A 14,794-nucleotide genomic window follows, 5' to 3' on the forward strand; every position below is an offset into this window, starting at 1 on the left:
CTAAGGAATTCTATTTTGTTATTACATATAGAAATACAGTAATCAAACATTAAATTTTGGTCAAGTATACTAAATGAAATATCTTTTTGCTTTTTGTTTTTTATTAAGTTGCTTAATTATAAACACTAGAATTCTAATTTAACATCAACCCCAATTTTAGAGAACTGGAAGGCATTGATTTAAAAAGGAAAATGCTGTTATGTTGGATTATACTTTACACATATCGTCTTGTAAATTAAATGTGGATTCTCTCTTTGAACATGAGAAAATGAAACTAATAATTGTTTAACCATTCAAAGTGTTTTCTTATCATATACTTCACCAATAGCCTATCCTAATTTAGTTTTTACAACTTTCTTAACATATAAACATGTTGTTGTTCCAATTTATAGATAACAGAACATAATAAAAGCCAGCCTCAAAAAGATTAGAAAACAATATGCTAATTAACATAAGGTTTAATTTTAGTTACATGAGAATGTACTGTGGATATCATCCCAAGGAATGGGATAATTGAACTCATATGTCAGGTTTTTCTCTCTGATAGCTATAAGCGCTGGGATAAAGTGCAGACTGGTAGTAGAGCTCCATGAGAGAGCACTTTACCTTGCATATGTGAAAATAAGAGTCAAATCACTAGCAAGGCATTGGGGAAGAGGTGTTTTCCGGAAACTGAGAATTTAAAGTGACTACTGATATTATCTAGTCATCAAATGGGGGGGGGGGGATGACAATATTAGGATGACCATACTTTTGATCTGAAAAATGTCCAGATATGTATAATTGATTTTATTAGATGAAATTGAATTCTGATAGGGGTTAAGATGTCCAAGATATATCTGAAAGTGTTTACTTGTTTGTTTGTTGCTTAAAGGAACTTGATAGTTAATTTTATAGATGACTAAAATAGTGAAAATCACAGGAATAATATGATTTTAGAGGCAAGAACAGCCATTATGGCATGAGACAGAGATTAGAATAGAGAGTCAGTTCTGGGCATTTTAGGTCTGTGGTGTCTATCAGAATAGTAAGTGCATGTTTTAAATAAACAACTGCATGTTTAAATCCAATGCAGTTCAGGGGAGATTTTAATGTACTAAAACCAAATTCCAAAACCAACTTCAATATGATTTAGTGCTCTGAGAACAAAAGACATTGACAAAGAAGAATCAGGCAAAGACCCCCTTAGGGATAAGGGAAATCCAAGTGATGAAAAACAACATATGATCTTTGTGTAAAATCAATTCAAAGGCATTTTAACTTTTCAAGGTAAAAAAAGGCATAGCTGCAGCAGGAGAAATGGGCCCAATGCTACTGCAGATAAAAGGAACTAAGGGCATAGAACAAGCACCTGGAACTCTAACCAACTGCTGTTCCTGAATTGGCCAGAACTTTGTATGTGTGGACTATGCATGTGGTTGTAGAATTACAAGAGTCATATGTAAACTTGAGACATATTGAATTTCTTTTAACACTATTTTGAAATGTCATTAAAGTAGGTATAAAGGTATAAACATAATGTGTTTTGAGGTCTATGGACTTTTTTAATATTTTATTTATTAATTATGTATAGAGTGTTCTGTCTGCATTTGTCCTCGCAGGCCAGAAGAGGTCACCAGATCTCATTACAAGTGGTTGTGAGCCATCATGTGGTTGCTGGGAATCAAACTCAAGACCTCTGGAAGAGTAGTCAGTGATCTTAACACTGTGCCATCTCTCCAGCCCCATAACTTATTCTTTTTTTTCCCCCAGAGCTGAGGACTGAACCCAGGGCCTTGTGCTTGCTAGGCAAGCACTCTACCACTGAGCTAAATCTCCAACTAAGGTCTATGGACTTTACATACAACAGGTAAGAAGTTCCTTATCATTGCTAGAATGATAATTATGACAATACTTTGTATTCTCTATACTAAAAGACTGACCATGTACACTCCAATGGCCCTACTCTGTGCTGATATGTGAGAATTAACCTCACATGGACAGAATATTGTGTTGGCCTGAAAAAAGAGTGAAAACATCATGGGACTACAAGACCATTTGTCAGTATTACTTCATTTTTGTCAATATATGTTGCTGTGTTTATTTGAACAAAGAAGCATGTTTGAATAGATGAGTACCCAGAAGTGTAGGTGCTTCATAAACATTGCTCAGCTAAGTAAGATAGAGGCTTCTGTGAGTCAAGCCCCAAAAATAAAGGACAGAAAATAATTGATTGATCACAGCCAATGAGACCAGAGCTTTACCGAGGTCTCGTGTCAAGATAGGTTTTCCTTATAGGATATTGTCAGAAAGCTGAGTGAATGGATTGTTGACATCTAAGTAATTGATAGTTTTGACTGATCAAAACTTAAGGGCTTCTTAAACTACAATTTATGTTTCAGTTTACATACCAAGTGAAGGTTTTGTTCCCTCACGCAAGAACTGAAAGTCCAGATCCATCCTCATGCCAAAGGTTTCCTCTGTACTTTTAAATACTTGCTATAGAAAAGAGTACAGATGTGTATACTCGATTAAAAGTATAAGCACATTAGTTATTATTTTCATTGCCATACAAACAGACATCTAAGGAGATATATTCTATTTCTTTTTCTTTTCTTTATTTTATTTTATTTTATTTATATTACAATACTATTCAGTTCTACATAATAGCCACAGATTCCCTTGTTCTCTCCCTTCCTGCCCCACTCCCCTTCCCCCCAGCCCACCCCCCATTCCCACCACCTCCAGATCAAGGTCTCCCCCGATGACTGGGATCAACCTAATAGACTCAGTCCAGGCAGGTCCAGTCCCCTCTTCCCAGACTGAGCCAAGCGTCCCTGCATAAGTCCCAGGTTTCAAACAGCTAACTCATGCAACGAGCCCAGGACCTGGTACCACTGCCTAGATGCCTCCCAAACAGATCAAGCCTATCAACTGTTTCACCTATTCAGAGGGCCTGATCCAGTTGGGGCCCCCTCAGCCTTTGGTTCATAGTTCATATGTTTCCATTCATTTGGTTATTTGTCCCTGTGCTTTATCCAACCTTGGTTTCAACAATTCTCACTCATATAAACCCTCCTCTTTCTCACTAATTAGATTTCCAGCACACTACCAGGGGCCTAGCCATGGATGTCTGCATCCAGATTCCACAGTCCTTGGATGAGGTTTATGGCACAACTATTAGGGTGTTTGGCCATCCCATCCCCAGAGTAGGTCAGTCCCGGCTGTCTCTCGACCATTGCCAGCAGTTTTTTGTGGGGGTATCTTTGTGGATTTCTGTGGGCCTCTTTAGCTCTTTGTTTCTTCCTTTTCTTATGTGGTCTTCATTTACCATGGTCTCCTATTCCTTGTTCTCCCTCTCTTTTCTTGATCCAGCTAGGATCTCCCACTCTCTTTCCCTCGACCCTCGCCCTTCATTCCTCCCACTCTGTTATTACCAACAGAATAGCATACAATTCTGATTTTTCAACTAAATTATAAGCACTTTGAACCACTTTACTTAAATTTTCTGATTTGTAACCTGCCTTTCACTGTTTGTAGGCATCTGTATAAAAGGTACGAACTCCAGATATGGGTTTTCCCATATAATTCGAGGCAAGATCCAATCAGCTCTCTTTCCAAGATCAATTCTATTGCTTTTGGTATATTTGCTGTTAATTTCTCCAAAAAAATTACTGCAAGCTCTTTGCCAAGGTTCACTTTCTGTCCATAATTTTTCAATGTCCTCCTTAGTTAATGGTATGACAATTTCTCCTGGGTCTATGCCTGCTAATTGACGAAGTCTCAATTTTCCTTTCCAAATCAAGTCAGAGATTTTTTTCCACATAAGCTTTTAATTTTTTATTTGGTTTATTTGGTAAAAATATCCATTCCAATAAAATATCTTCCCTCTGCCTTAATATTCCTGTAGGAGAATGCCTAGAGATAAAATCACCAAAATGCAATCCAGCTTTTGATCAATACGATCCACGTGCCCTTCATGTACTTTCTTTTCTACCAAGGCCAATTCTTTCTCAGCTTCAAGTGATAATTCCCTTAGACTATTGAAGTCCTTGTCACCTTCTAAGGTTTTGAACTAATTATTCAGTTCATCATTTTTTACCCCAACAATAGTTCTTAGATGAGAAATGTCTCCAAATAATCTTTGAAAGTCAATAAGAGTCTGTAGTCAATCTCTCCTAACTTGCACCTTTTGGGGTCTAATTTTTCTAGCTCTATTTTATATCTTAAATAATTAATAGAATCTCCTCTTTGTATCTTTTCAGGAGCAATTTGTAATCCCCAGCAAGCCAAAATTTTCTTTACTTCTTCAAACATTCTTTCTAAAATATCTGCATTTGAGTCAGCTAGTAAAATATCATTCATATAATGATAAATTATAGATTTAGGAATTTTTTTACGTATCATTTCCAATGGCTGTTGTAAAAAATATTAGCACAGAGTTGGGCTATTCAACATTCCCTGTGGGAGGACCCTCCATTGAAATCTTATAACCGGTTGAGAATTATTATAAGTAGGCACTGTGAAAGCAAATCTTTCTCAGTCTTTTTCTTATAAGGGTATTGGAAAGAAACAGTCTTGACAACCAAGTCAAGCGGTTTTTAATGGATTCTTGTTACATTGCGTGCGAAATATAGATGTAACTAACCATCTTATTAAATAAGAAACACATAGCTAATGTAAAGATAAAAGCCCAAGAGGTCAGAGCTAGGAGCCTTACCATTCCTGCTTCAGTGATCCTGTTCAGTCAAGAGAGACCTACTTCCTGTGTGTCTGGATTTATAAATACTTCCTGTTCTGCCTTCTCATTGGTTGTAAACCCAACCACATGACCGCCTTGTCACTGCTGCTTTGTACAGACCTCCAGGTCTTTTGTAGTTGATATTGAAATTAAAGGCATGTGTCTCCAATGCTGGCTGTATCCTTGACCACACAGAGATCTACCTAGCTCTGCCTCTCAAGTGCTGGGATTAAAGGTGTGCACCACCAACGCCCTGCATTTGCTATGGCTCTAATAGCTCTGACCTCAGGGAACTTTATTTATTAACATACCAATCACATTTTAGTACAAATAAAATATCACCATAGGACTCAATGTTTCCAGTTCTCTGACCTTCTCTCAGTAGAGACAGAGGTTCAGGGGCTGTGATAAGCTCCCTGGGGTGTGGGAGGGGTGGTTATGAGTTTAGGTTGGGACAGCGTTCCCAGGTCCCACTTGTCCTGTGAGAGCCCCTGCTATTCTGAAATGTATTTTCTAAAACTGAAGACACCTATGCTCTCCTGGTGATTGTACTCCTTGTAATCTTCAGCCAGGTCGATGCCCAATCCTTGGCCAGCAAGCAAGTGCTGGCAATCTCATGATACTTGAATGAGGGCACTGTGGCTGATCAGTGTGTAGGAAGAGTCCCCAGGAAAAGTTCAAATGTGCATGTGCATGCTGGGAAATGTTCTGATCCCATCCCTCTGTCCTTTGCAGGTCCTTTCCATAGGCCATGAAATCAGGATTTTCATCCGGGTGTGGGAAGTCATTGAACAGGAAGTAGGCAACCCAGGCAGAAGAATCATGGAAAAAGTCAGGGGTATTTGCCAAAGACTCAACCAGCTGGTTCTGAGTAAGACCTGGCATGAATGTTTGCAACTGATGAATGATCTCCTCGTGTTGCACCAGAGGCTCTCTCAGGAGAGACCAGGGGTCAAACCCTTGTTTTCACAATATTCTGAGGTCCTCTTCAGGATCCTTGGCCACAGACAAGAGTGCAGCTACTTCCCAGGTTAGTCCCTTCTGCAGAGGCACTCCAGAGGGTGGCTGGTGTATTTTTGTTTGTTTGTTTGTTTTTTGTTTTTAGAGACAGGGTTTCTCTGTGCAGCATTTTGCCTTTCCTGGAACTTACTCTGTAGCAAAGGATGGCATGGAACTCACAGACATCTGCCTGGTTCTGCCTCCCGAGTCCTGGAATTAAAGGCATGTGCCACCACCATCGAGCTAGCTGGCCTGTGTTCATGAACAATGTAGGCAAGCCCCATTCCAATAGGCCTCCATGGCACAAAGCAGCAATGTCAGTCTTCTCTGTGTGTTTAACTCCCTTTCACACCCAAGCAATGGAACTAGAACTTGTTTATAGCTGATTTTTGAAAAAGGGGCCAATGAATTACTGAAGGTGATTCAGAGGGAACCAGGGCACCATGCTTATCCTCTCTCTCTCTCTCTCTCTCTCTCTCTCTCTCTCTCTCTCTCTTTTTCTCTCTCTCCCTTTGTCTTTGTTCATTTTCCCACAGGACCACTCTACAATGGAGCTGACAACCCCTAGCTTCACATGTATTCTCAACCTCTGATGGTATGTCCTTTGTACCAGCCTTTGGATTATGGCTTCTTGTGCCTTCTGGAGAGCATCAGGTGAACCCACTGACATGATGTTCAGTGGGGAGTCTTGATTCCCTGATGGGAGACTTGAAAACATTTGACTGTGCCACACCTACTTCCTGCTTTGGCCCTGGAAACATCAGCCTTCATTAGCCATGGTCAACTTCTTATGACCACCAGGGCCCTAAAAGAAGACGGTGTAGATTCCTTGATTTTACTCTGACAATATTGGAATCATGATGTTTTGTATCTGTAAATTTCTTTCTCTACCTCCTCAGTGAACTGTAATAAGTGGAATCAAATAAAGGTTTGAAATGAAATTACTGCCTCATATTGGTCTTTTCAGTGGGTCTGATAAGAATAGTGGGTCATGGAATGCAGTAATGGTGGAGATTCATTCCTCGGTGACTGGGACTTGGCCTCTATCTTGTATATTTATCAGACTCCTGGCATTGTGTCTCCTCCACTACAAGGGGAACCCCTGCTTCCATAAACAGCAACTCAACACTGTATCCATTAACTACCACTCATGTTGGAGCACTCATGGTCAGTGGTTAAGAGCCTTAGATTCCCCAGAATACAATGGAAACACATTGGGAGCTGCAAACATAGCTGTGTGGTACATTGATGGAACATCAAGTCAGAGAATATCAGAGTTTCTCAAATGTAAGTTCCAGATATGAAAGAAGGCCAGACAAGGGACATTGTCACCTATTCTAAGTTTAGAAAGTATTTCTCTGTTTGGTTAACCAGGAGTTAGATAAGACACAGGGGCCAGACAATTTATGGCACACACCCTTAATCCTATCATGGGTGAGGCACATAGCCCTCTGGATCTCATCTGGGTCTCTGATTTCAAGGCCACACAGGGAGGAGAGCCTTTAATCTCAGCACTTGAGATTTTATACGTAACACATATCCTGGTTTCCATTCTGTGTGGTATTGTATTCCCCCAACTATTGTGTATGCTAATTAACTTATCTGGGGTTCAGAGAAAGAGCAGCCACAATATTAAACATAAAGGATAGGCAGTGGTAGCACATACCTTTAATCCTAGCATTCCAGAGGCAGAAATCCATGTGTTCAAGGATACAGACAGGCATGGTGACTCATCAAGACTTTAATCTCGACTCTGGGAAGACCTGCCCAACTTGGCCCCAGGTTCTGGCCACCTGGCAGGTTCCCTTCTAGCCCCACCGGGAGGGATCTCCTTTTCCAAGCCCCCCCGGCAGCCCCTGCAATCTCCTTCCCCTGCCCCCACGCCCATCTGCCTGAGACCCCAGCCACCTCCTGAGACTTAGAGACTGGCCCCCAGCTCCCATCCTGCTCCCGACTTCCCTTCTGTACCAGAGACTTCTGGTCCAGATAAGAGCTTCCTTCTTGCCCTGGAGTTCCCATTTGGACAAGAGAACTCCCATCTGGACACGAATCTGTCAGCTCTTTCTGAACCAAGTACACTGATAAGACCAAGAAGGAACCACAAGGAGATGGGCAGACGTCAAGGCAGAAGTACATACAACAAAATGAAGAGCAATACAGCATCACCAGAACCTAGCCCGCCTCCAACATCTAGACCTGAACATCAAAAATTGGAAGAAGCAGAAGAAAGTAGCCTTATGAGTAACATCATGAAGAAGGTAGAGGCTTGTGTAGAGGAAAAGACAAGAAAATTGGAAGAATGCTGTAAACAACTAGAGGAAAGGGCAAACAAATTAGAAAAAAACAATAAAGTCCTGGAAGAAAACAATAAAGTCCTGGAAGAAAACAATAAAGTACTGGAAGAAAACAATAAAGTATAGAAAGAAAACAATAAAATACTGGAAGAAAACAATAAAGTCCTGGAAGAAAACAATAAAGTTCTGGAAGAAAACAATAAAGTACAGAAAGAAAACAATAAAGTACTGGAAGAAAACAATAAAGTACTGGAAGAAAATCATGAAATCTGAGTAAAAGATCGGAAACTTCAGATGCAAGTATAACCAACAGAATGCAAGAGATGGAAGAGAGGATCTCTGGCATTGAAGATACAGTAGAAGAAATAGTTTCATCAGTGGAAGGAAACACTAAAGCCAACAAAGTCATGAACAAAAATGTCCAAGAAATTTGGGACACCATGAAAAGACCAAACCTATGAATTATAGGGATAGAAGAAGGTGAAGAATACCAACTCAAAGGCACAGAAAATATATTCAACAAAATTATAGAAGAAAACTTTCCCAACTTAAAGAAGGAAATGCCTATGAAGATACAAGAAGCCTATAGAACACCAAACAGACTAGACACCCCAAAAATGTCCCCTTGACACATAATAATTAAACAACTAAATGTACAGAATAAAGAAAGAATATTAAGAGCAGCAAAGGAAAAAGGCCAAGTGACCTATAAAGGTAAACCCATCAGAATAACACCCGATTTCTGAATGGAGACTTTGAAAGCCAGAAGGACCTGGACAGATGTAATGCAGACACTAAGAGACCATGGATGTCAGCCCAGACTAATATAGCCAGCAAAACTTTCAATCATCATAGACAGAAGGAACAAGACATTTGAAGACAAAGCCAGATTTAAACAATACCTATCCACAAACCCAGCCCTACAGAAAGCACTAGAAGGAAAATTCCAACCGAACAAAGTCAGATACACACTCGAAAACACAGGCAATAGATAAAGCCACAACAGTAAACCCAAAAGAAGAGAAGTACACACACACTACCACCAAAAATAACAGAGATGAACAATCACTGGTCGTTAATATCCCTTAATATCAATGGACTTAATTCACCTATAAAAAGACATAGGCTTACAGAATGGATACAAAAGCAGGACCCAACTTTCTGCTGCATACAAGAAACATATCTCAAATTCAAAGACAGACACTACCTAAGAATAAAAGGCTGGGAAAAGACTTTCCAATCAAATGGTCTTAAGAAACAATCAGGTGTAGCCATCCTGATATCCAACAAAACAGACTTCAACTAAAATCAATCAAAAGAGATCAAGAAGGGCATTACATACTCATCACAGGAAAGATCGACCAAGATGAAGTTTCAATTCTGAAACATTTATGAACATTTCAATTCTGAACATTTATGCCCCAACACAAGGGCATCCACATATGTAAAAGAAACATTACTAAAGCTTAAACCACATATACAATCCCACACATTAATAGTGGGAGGTCTCAACACCCCACTTTCACCACTGGACAGATCTCCCAAATCGAAATTTAACAGAGAAATAAAGGACTTAACTGATATCATGACCCAGTTGGACCTAATAGATATCTACAGAACATTCCATCCAAACAAGAAAGAATATAACTTCTTCTCAGCACCCCATGGAACTTTCTCTAAAATCGACCACATACTTGGCCACAAAGCAAATCTCAACAGATACACAACAATTAGAATAACCTCCTGTGTTCTATCAGACCACCATGTTTTAAAGTTAGATTTCAACAACAACAAAAACTACAGAAAACCTACAATCTCATGGAAACTGAATAATGCTCAAATGAATCACCAATGAGTTAAGGAAGAAATAAAGAAAAAATTTAAAGACTTCCTAGAGATCAATGAAAATGAAGACACCACATACCCAAACTTATGGGACACTATGAAAGCAGTGTTAAGAGGGAAATTCATAGCACTAAATGCCCACATAAAGAAGTTGGAGAAAACTCACACTAGTGAATTAACAGCACACCTGAAAGCTCTAGAACAAGAAGAAGCAAAGTCTCCCAGGAAGAATAGACACCAGGAAATTATCAAAATGAGAGGTGAAATTAATAAATTAGAAACTAAGAGAATAATACAAAAAATTAATGAAACAAAGAGTTGGTTCTTTGAGAAAATCAACAAGATAGACAAGCCCTTATCCAAACTAACCAAAAGACAGAGAGAGAGAGAGAATCCAAATCAACAAAATCAGAAATGAAAAGGGGGACATAACAACAGACATTGAGGAAATCCAGAGAATTATAAGGTCATATTTCAAAAACCTCTACTCCACAAAACTGGAAAACCTAAAAGAAATGGACATTTTTCTGAATAGGTACCACATACCTAAGTTAAATCAAGACCAGATAAACTATTTAAATAGTACAATAACCCCTAAGGAAATAGAAACAGTCATTAAAAGTCTCCGAACCAAAAAAAGCCCAGGACCAGATGGTTTCAGCGCAGAATTCTACCAGATCTTCAAAGAAGAGTTAATACCAATAATCTCTAAATTGTTCCACACAATAGAAACAGAAGGAACATTACCAAACTCCTTCTATGAGGCTACAATTACCCTGATTCCTAAACCAAACAAGGATGCAACAAAGAAAGAGAACTACAGACCGATCTCCCTCATGAACATTGATGCAAAAATACTCAATAAAATACTGGCAAACAGACTCCAAGAACACATCAGAACAATTATCCACCATGATCAAGTAGGCTTCATCCCAGGGATGCAAGGGTGGTTCAACATATGAAAGTCCATCAATGTAATACACCAAATAAACAAACTCAAAGTAAAAAACCACGTCATCATCTCACTAGATGCAGAAAAGGCATTTGACAAAATCCAACACCTCTTCATGATAAAAGTCTTGGAGCGATCAGGAATACAGGGGACATACCTAAACATAATAAAGGCAATTTACAGCAAGCCAACAGCCAACATCAAATTAAATGGAGAAAAACTCAAAGCAATTCCACTAAAATCAGGAACGAGGCAAGGCTGTCCACTCTCCCCATACTTATTCAATGTAGTACTTGAAGTTCTAGCCAGAGCAATAAGACAACATAAGGAGATTAAGGGGATACAAATTGGAAAGGAATAAGTCAAGCTTTCCCTATTTGCAGATGACATGATAGTATACTTGAGTGACCCCAAAGATTCCACCCAGGAATTGATAAGGCTTATAAACACCTTCAGCAACATACAGGATACAAGATCCACTCAAAAAAATCAGTAGCCCTTCTATATACAATGGACAAAGAAGCTGAGAAGGCAATTAGAGATACATCACCCTTTACAATAGCCACAAATGACATAAAATACCTTGGGGTAACACTAACCAAGCAAGTGAAGAACCTATATGACAAGAACTTTAAGTCCCTGAAAAAAGAAATTGAAGAAGATGTCAGAAAATGGAAAGATCTCCCATGCTCATGGATAGGCAGGGTTAACATAGTAAAAATGGCAATCTTACCAAAAGCAATCTACAGATTCAATGCAATTCCCATCAAAATACCAACGCAATTCTTCACAGACCTGGAAAGAATAATACTCAACTTCATATGGAAAAACAAAAAACCCAGGATAGCCAAAAGAATCCTGTACACTAAAACAACCTCTGGAGGCATCACAATCCCTGACATCAAGCTCTACTATTGAACTACAGTAATAAAAACAACTTGGTATTGGCGTAAAAACCGACATGTGGACCAATGGAATCGAATTGAAGACCCTGACATTAACCCACACACCTATGAACATATAATTTTTGACAAAGAAGCCAAAAGTGTACAATGGAAAAAAGAAAGCATCTTCAACAAATGGTGCTGGCATAACTGGATATCAACATGTAGAAGGCTGCAAATAGATCCATATCTGTCACCGTGCACAAAACTTAAGTCCAAATGGATCAAGGACCTCAACATAAACCCAGATACTCTGAACCTGCTAGAAGAGAAAGTAGGAAGTACTCTGGAACGCATTGGCATAGGAGATCCCTTCCTAAATATAACACCAGTAGCACAGACACTGAGACAATCAATCAATCAATGGGACCTCTTGAAACTGAGAAGCTTTTATAGAGCAAAGGATATGGTCAACAAGGCAAAGCGACAGCCTACAGAATGGGAAAAGATCTTCACCAACCCCACATGTGACAGAGGACTGATATCCAGAATATATAAGGAACTCAAGAAATTAGACATCAAAACGACCAACAGTCCAATTGAGAAATGGGCTTTAGAACTAAACAGAGAATTCTCAACAGAGGAAACTCAAATGGCTGAAAGACATTTAAGGAATTGCTCAACATCCCTAATCATCAGGAAAATGCAAATCAAAACAACCCTGAGATACCACCTTATGCCTGTCAGAGTGGCTAAGTTCAAAAACACTGAAGACACTTTATGCTGGAGAGGATGTGGAACTAGGGGAACTCTCCTCCACTGCTGGTGGGATGCAAGCTTGTACAACCACTTTGGAAATCAATATGGCACTTTCTTAGAAAATTGGGAATCAATCTCCCCCAAGATCCAGCTATACCACTCTTGGGCATATACCCAAGAAATGCTCAATCATACCACAAAAGCACTTGCTCAGCTATGTTCATATCAGCATTGTTTGTAATAGCCAAAACCTGGAAACAACCTAGATGCCCTTCAACTGAAGAATGGATAAATAAATTGTGGCACATATACACAATGGAATACTACTCAGCAGAGAAATACAATGACATCATGAGGTTTGCAGGCAAATGGATGGATCTAGAAAAAATCATCCTGAGTGAGGTAACCCATACTCAGAAAGACAAATATGGTATGTACTCACTCATAGGAAGATGCTAGATGTGGAACAAGGATGACTGGACTGCTACTCACATCACCAATGAGGCTACCTGGAAAACGGGACCCCAAGAAAGACATGGAGAAATGGATGAGATCTACATGAACAGCCTGGTCATGAGTAGGAGCAATGAAGGGCGAGGGTCGAGGGAAAGAGAGTGGGAGATCCTAGCTGGATCAAGAAAAGAGAGGGAGAACAAGAAATAGGAGACCATGGTAAATGAAGATCACATGAGAAAAGGAAGAAACAATTATATATTCTATTTCAATAAAGCAGCAGTGATGTATTTTTAAAAATGCTTGAACTCTTAGAAAAGTCCACTAAGACTGAGAGAGAGATGAGCAGCATGTTAGGCTTGGCCTGCCGAGATACAGACACATCCTTGAAATGGGAAGAAGTGTTTGTGACCTTTTCATGCTGTGCTTTTTTATATCTTTTCTTTGTCATTTTAAACTTTGATGTCATTACTTTTCATAATTTTTCATTGCTGAAACTTCTAACAATACTCTGTGCAGATTATTTGCTTGTGACTTTTGTTTATATATATTTTCTTCTTTATCATGTAGGCCATTTACTATTCAGCCAAATATGCCTTAGACTTATACACCTTAACATTTCCTCTAAAGTAGAAAAGTTGGTCCATCTTTCCTAAGGAGATATGAGTGTGGTAGCTTCTAGGATTGATTTAATGACTATCATGTATTTCTAATGAGGACATATGTAATAATTAACTGATTACTATGTGTAATTTAATTCAATTCCATCCTTATATTATTTTGCAAATTTTGCTGGCATAAACATAAAGATCACCTTTACTATTTTTGGATAACTCAGGTAATTCTGTAAAACAGTTAATTAATGGAGTACCACATAAATTAATCAAATGTGGTAATTAATTCCATCATGATATGTTAGGGTAATAAGGAATCCTGTTTTTACAGTCTACATATGTTTACCCTACTAAATACTTCCAAAAAGAAAATCTTAGTTTATCAGTTAATCACTGTGGTAGTTTGAATATAATTGGCCTCCATAAGCTCGTAGGGAGTGGCACTGTTAAGAGGTGTGGTTTTGTGGGAGTAGGTATGGTGAAGGGCAGTGAAGCTTCTTTTGAAGGTGGCTTTAAAAGTTTATTGACTATTTCAATCTACAGTAGTAATTTAAAATAAATTTAGCAGGGTTGTCTACTGAGTAGATATAGACTTTTCAGTTGTTTTGAAGATAATGTTTTCTGAACAGAGTAGTAGCTAGTACTGATTTTTACTCATTTACTATAATGTTTTCTGTGCCATAACTTTACTTTAAAGGCCACAACTTGTAAGAATGAGAATTAATGACTGTTTGAAAGCAGACTCATAACTGTTAGTTATGAGTCTGACATAGTGCCTGACTTTCCAGAGCCTTCTGAAAATTATTAACATGATATGTAATGTGTATATAGACAAACCAAGTCACTCCTTAGTTTTAGGACAATGATTATGAATCTATATTAATTGTCTTTTACAGTTGGACTATTTAGAGCTTAAATAAGGCAAATTTGTTATCTCATAACCCTGAAGTTCACAATTCTGAGTGGGGTTCAATGATTCCTTTGCTTGAGTATTGATGTGATAGATTCTCATCATTCTGATGATTGGATTAGGCCTCCTTGAGTAATCAAGAATATTCTCTTTATTTGAAATTGGTAATGAAATTATACTCATGAAGTCCCTTTTGAGATAATATATGACATATTTTCAGGTTTTTGAAATTAAAATGTAGATATATTTTGAGTTAACCTCCTACGTTATGCTCAAAGAAACATTGAGTCAAATGGTTTAAAGAGGAAGGGGAGCTTTTATTCAATGCCTCTCTATAGTCAAAATCCCCTTGGATCTGAATTCA

Source organism: Peromyscus maniculatus, chromosome 9 (genome assembly GCF_049852395.1).
Source record: "Peromyscus maniculatus bairdii isolate BWxNUB_F1_BW_parent chromosome 9, HU_Pman_BW_mat_3.1, whole genome shotgun sequence".
In the NCBI taxonomy this organism is placed as follows: Eukaryota; Metazoa; Chordata; class Mammalia; order Rodentia; family Cricetidae; genus Peromyscus; species Peromyscus maniculatus.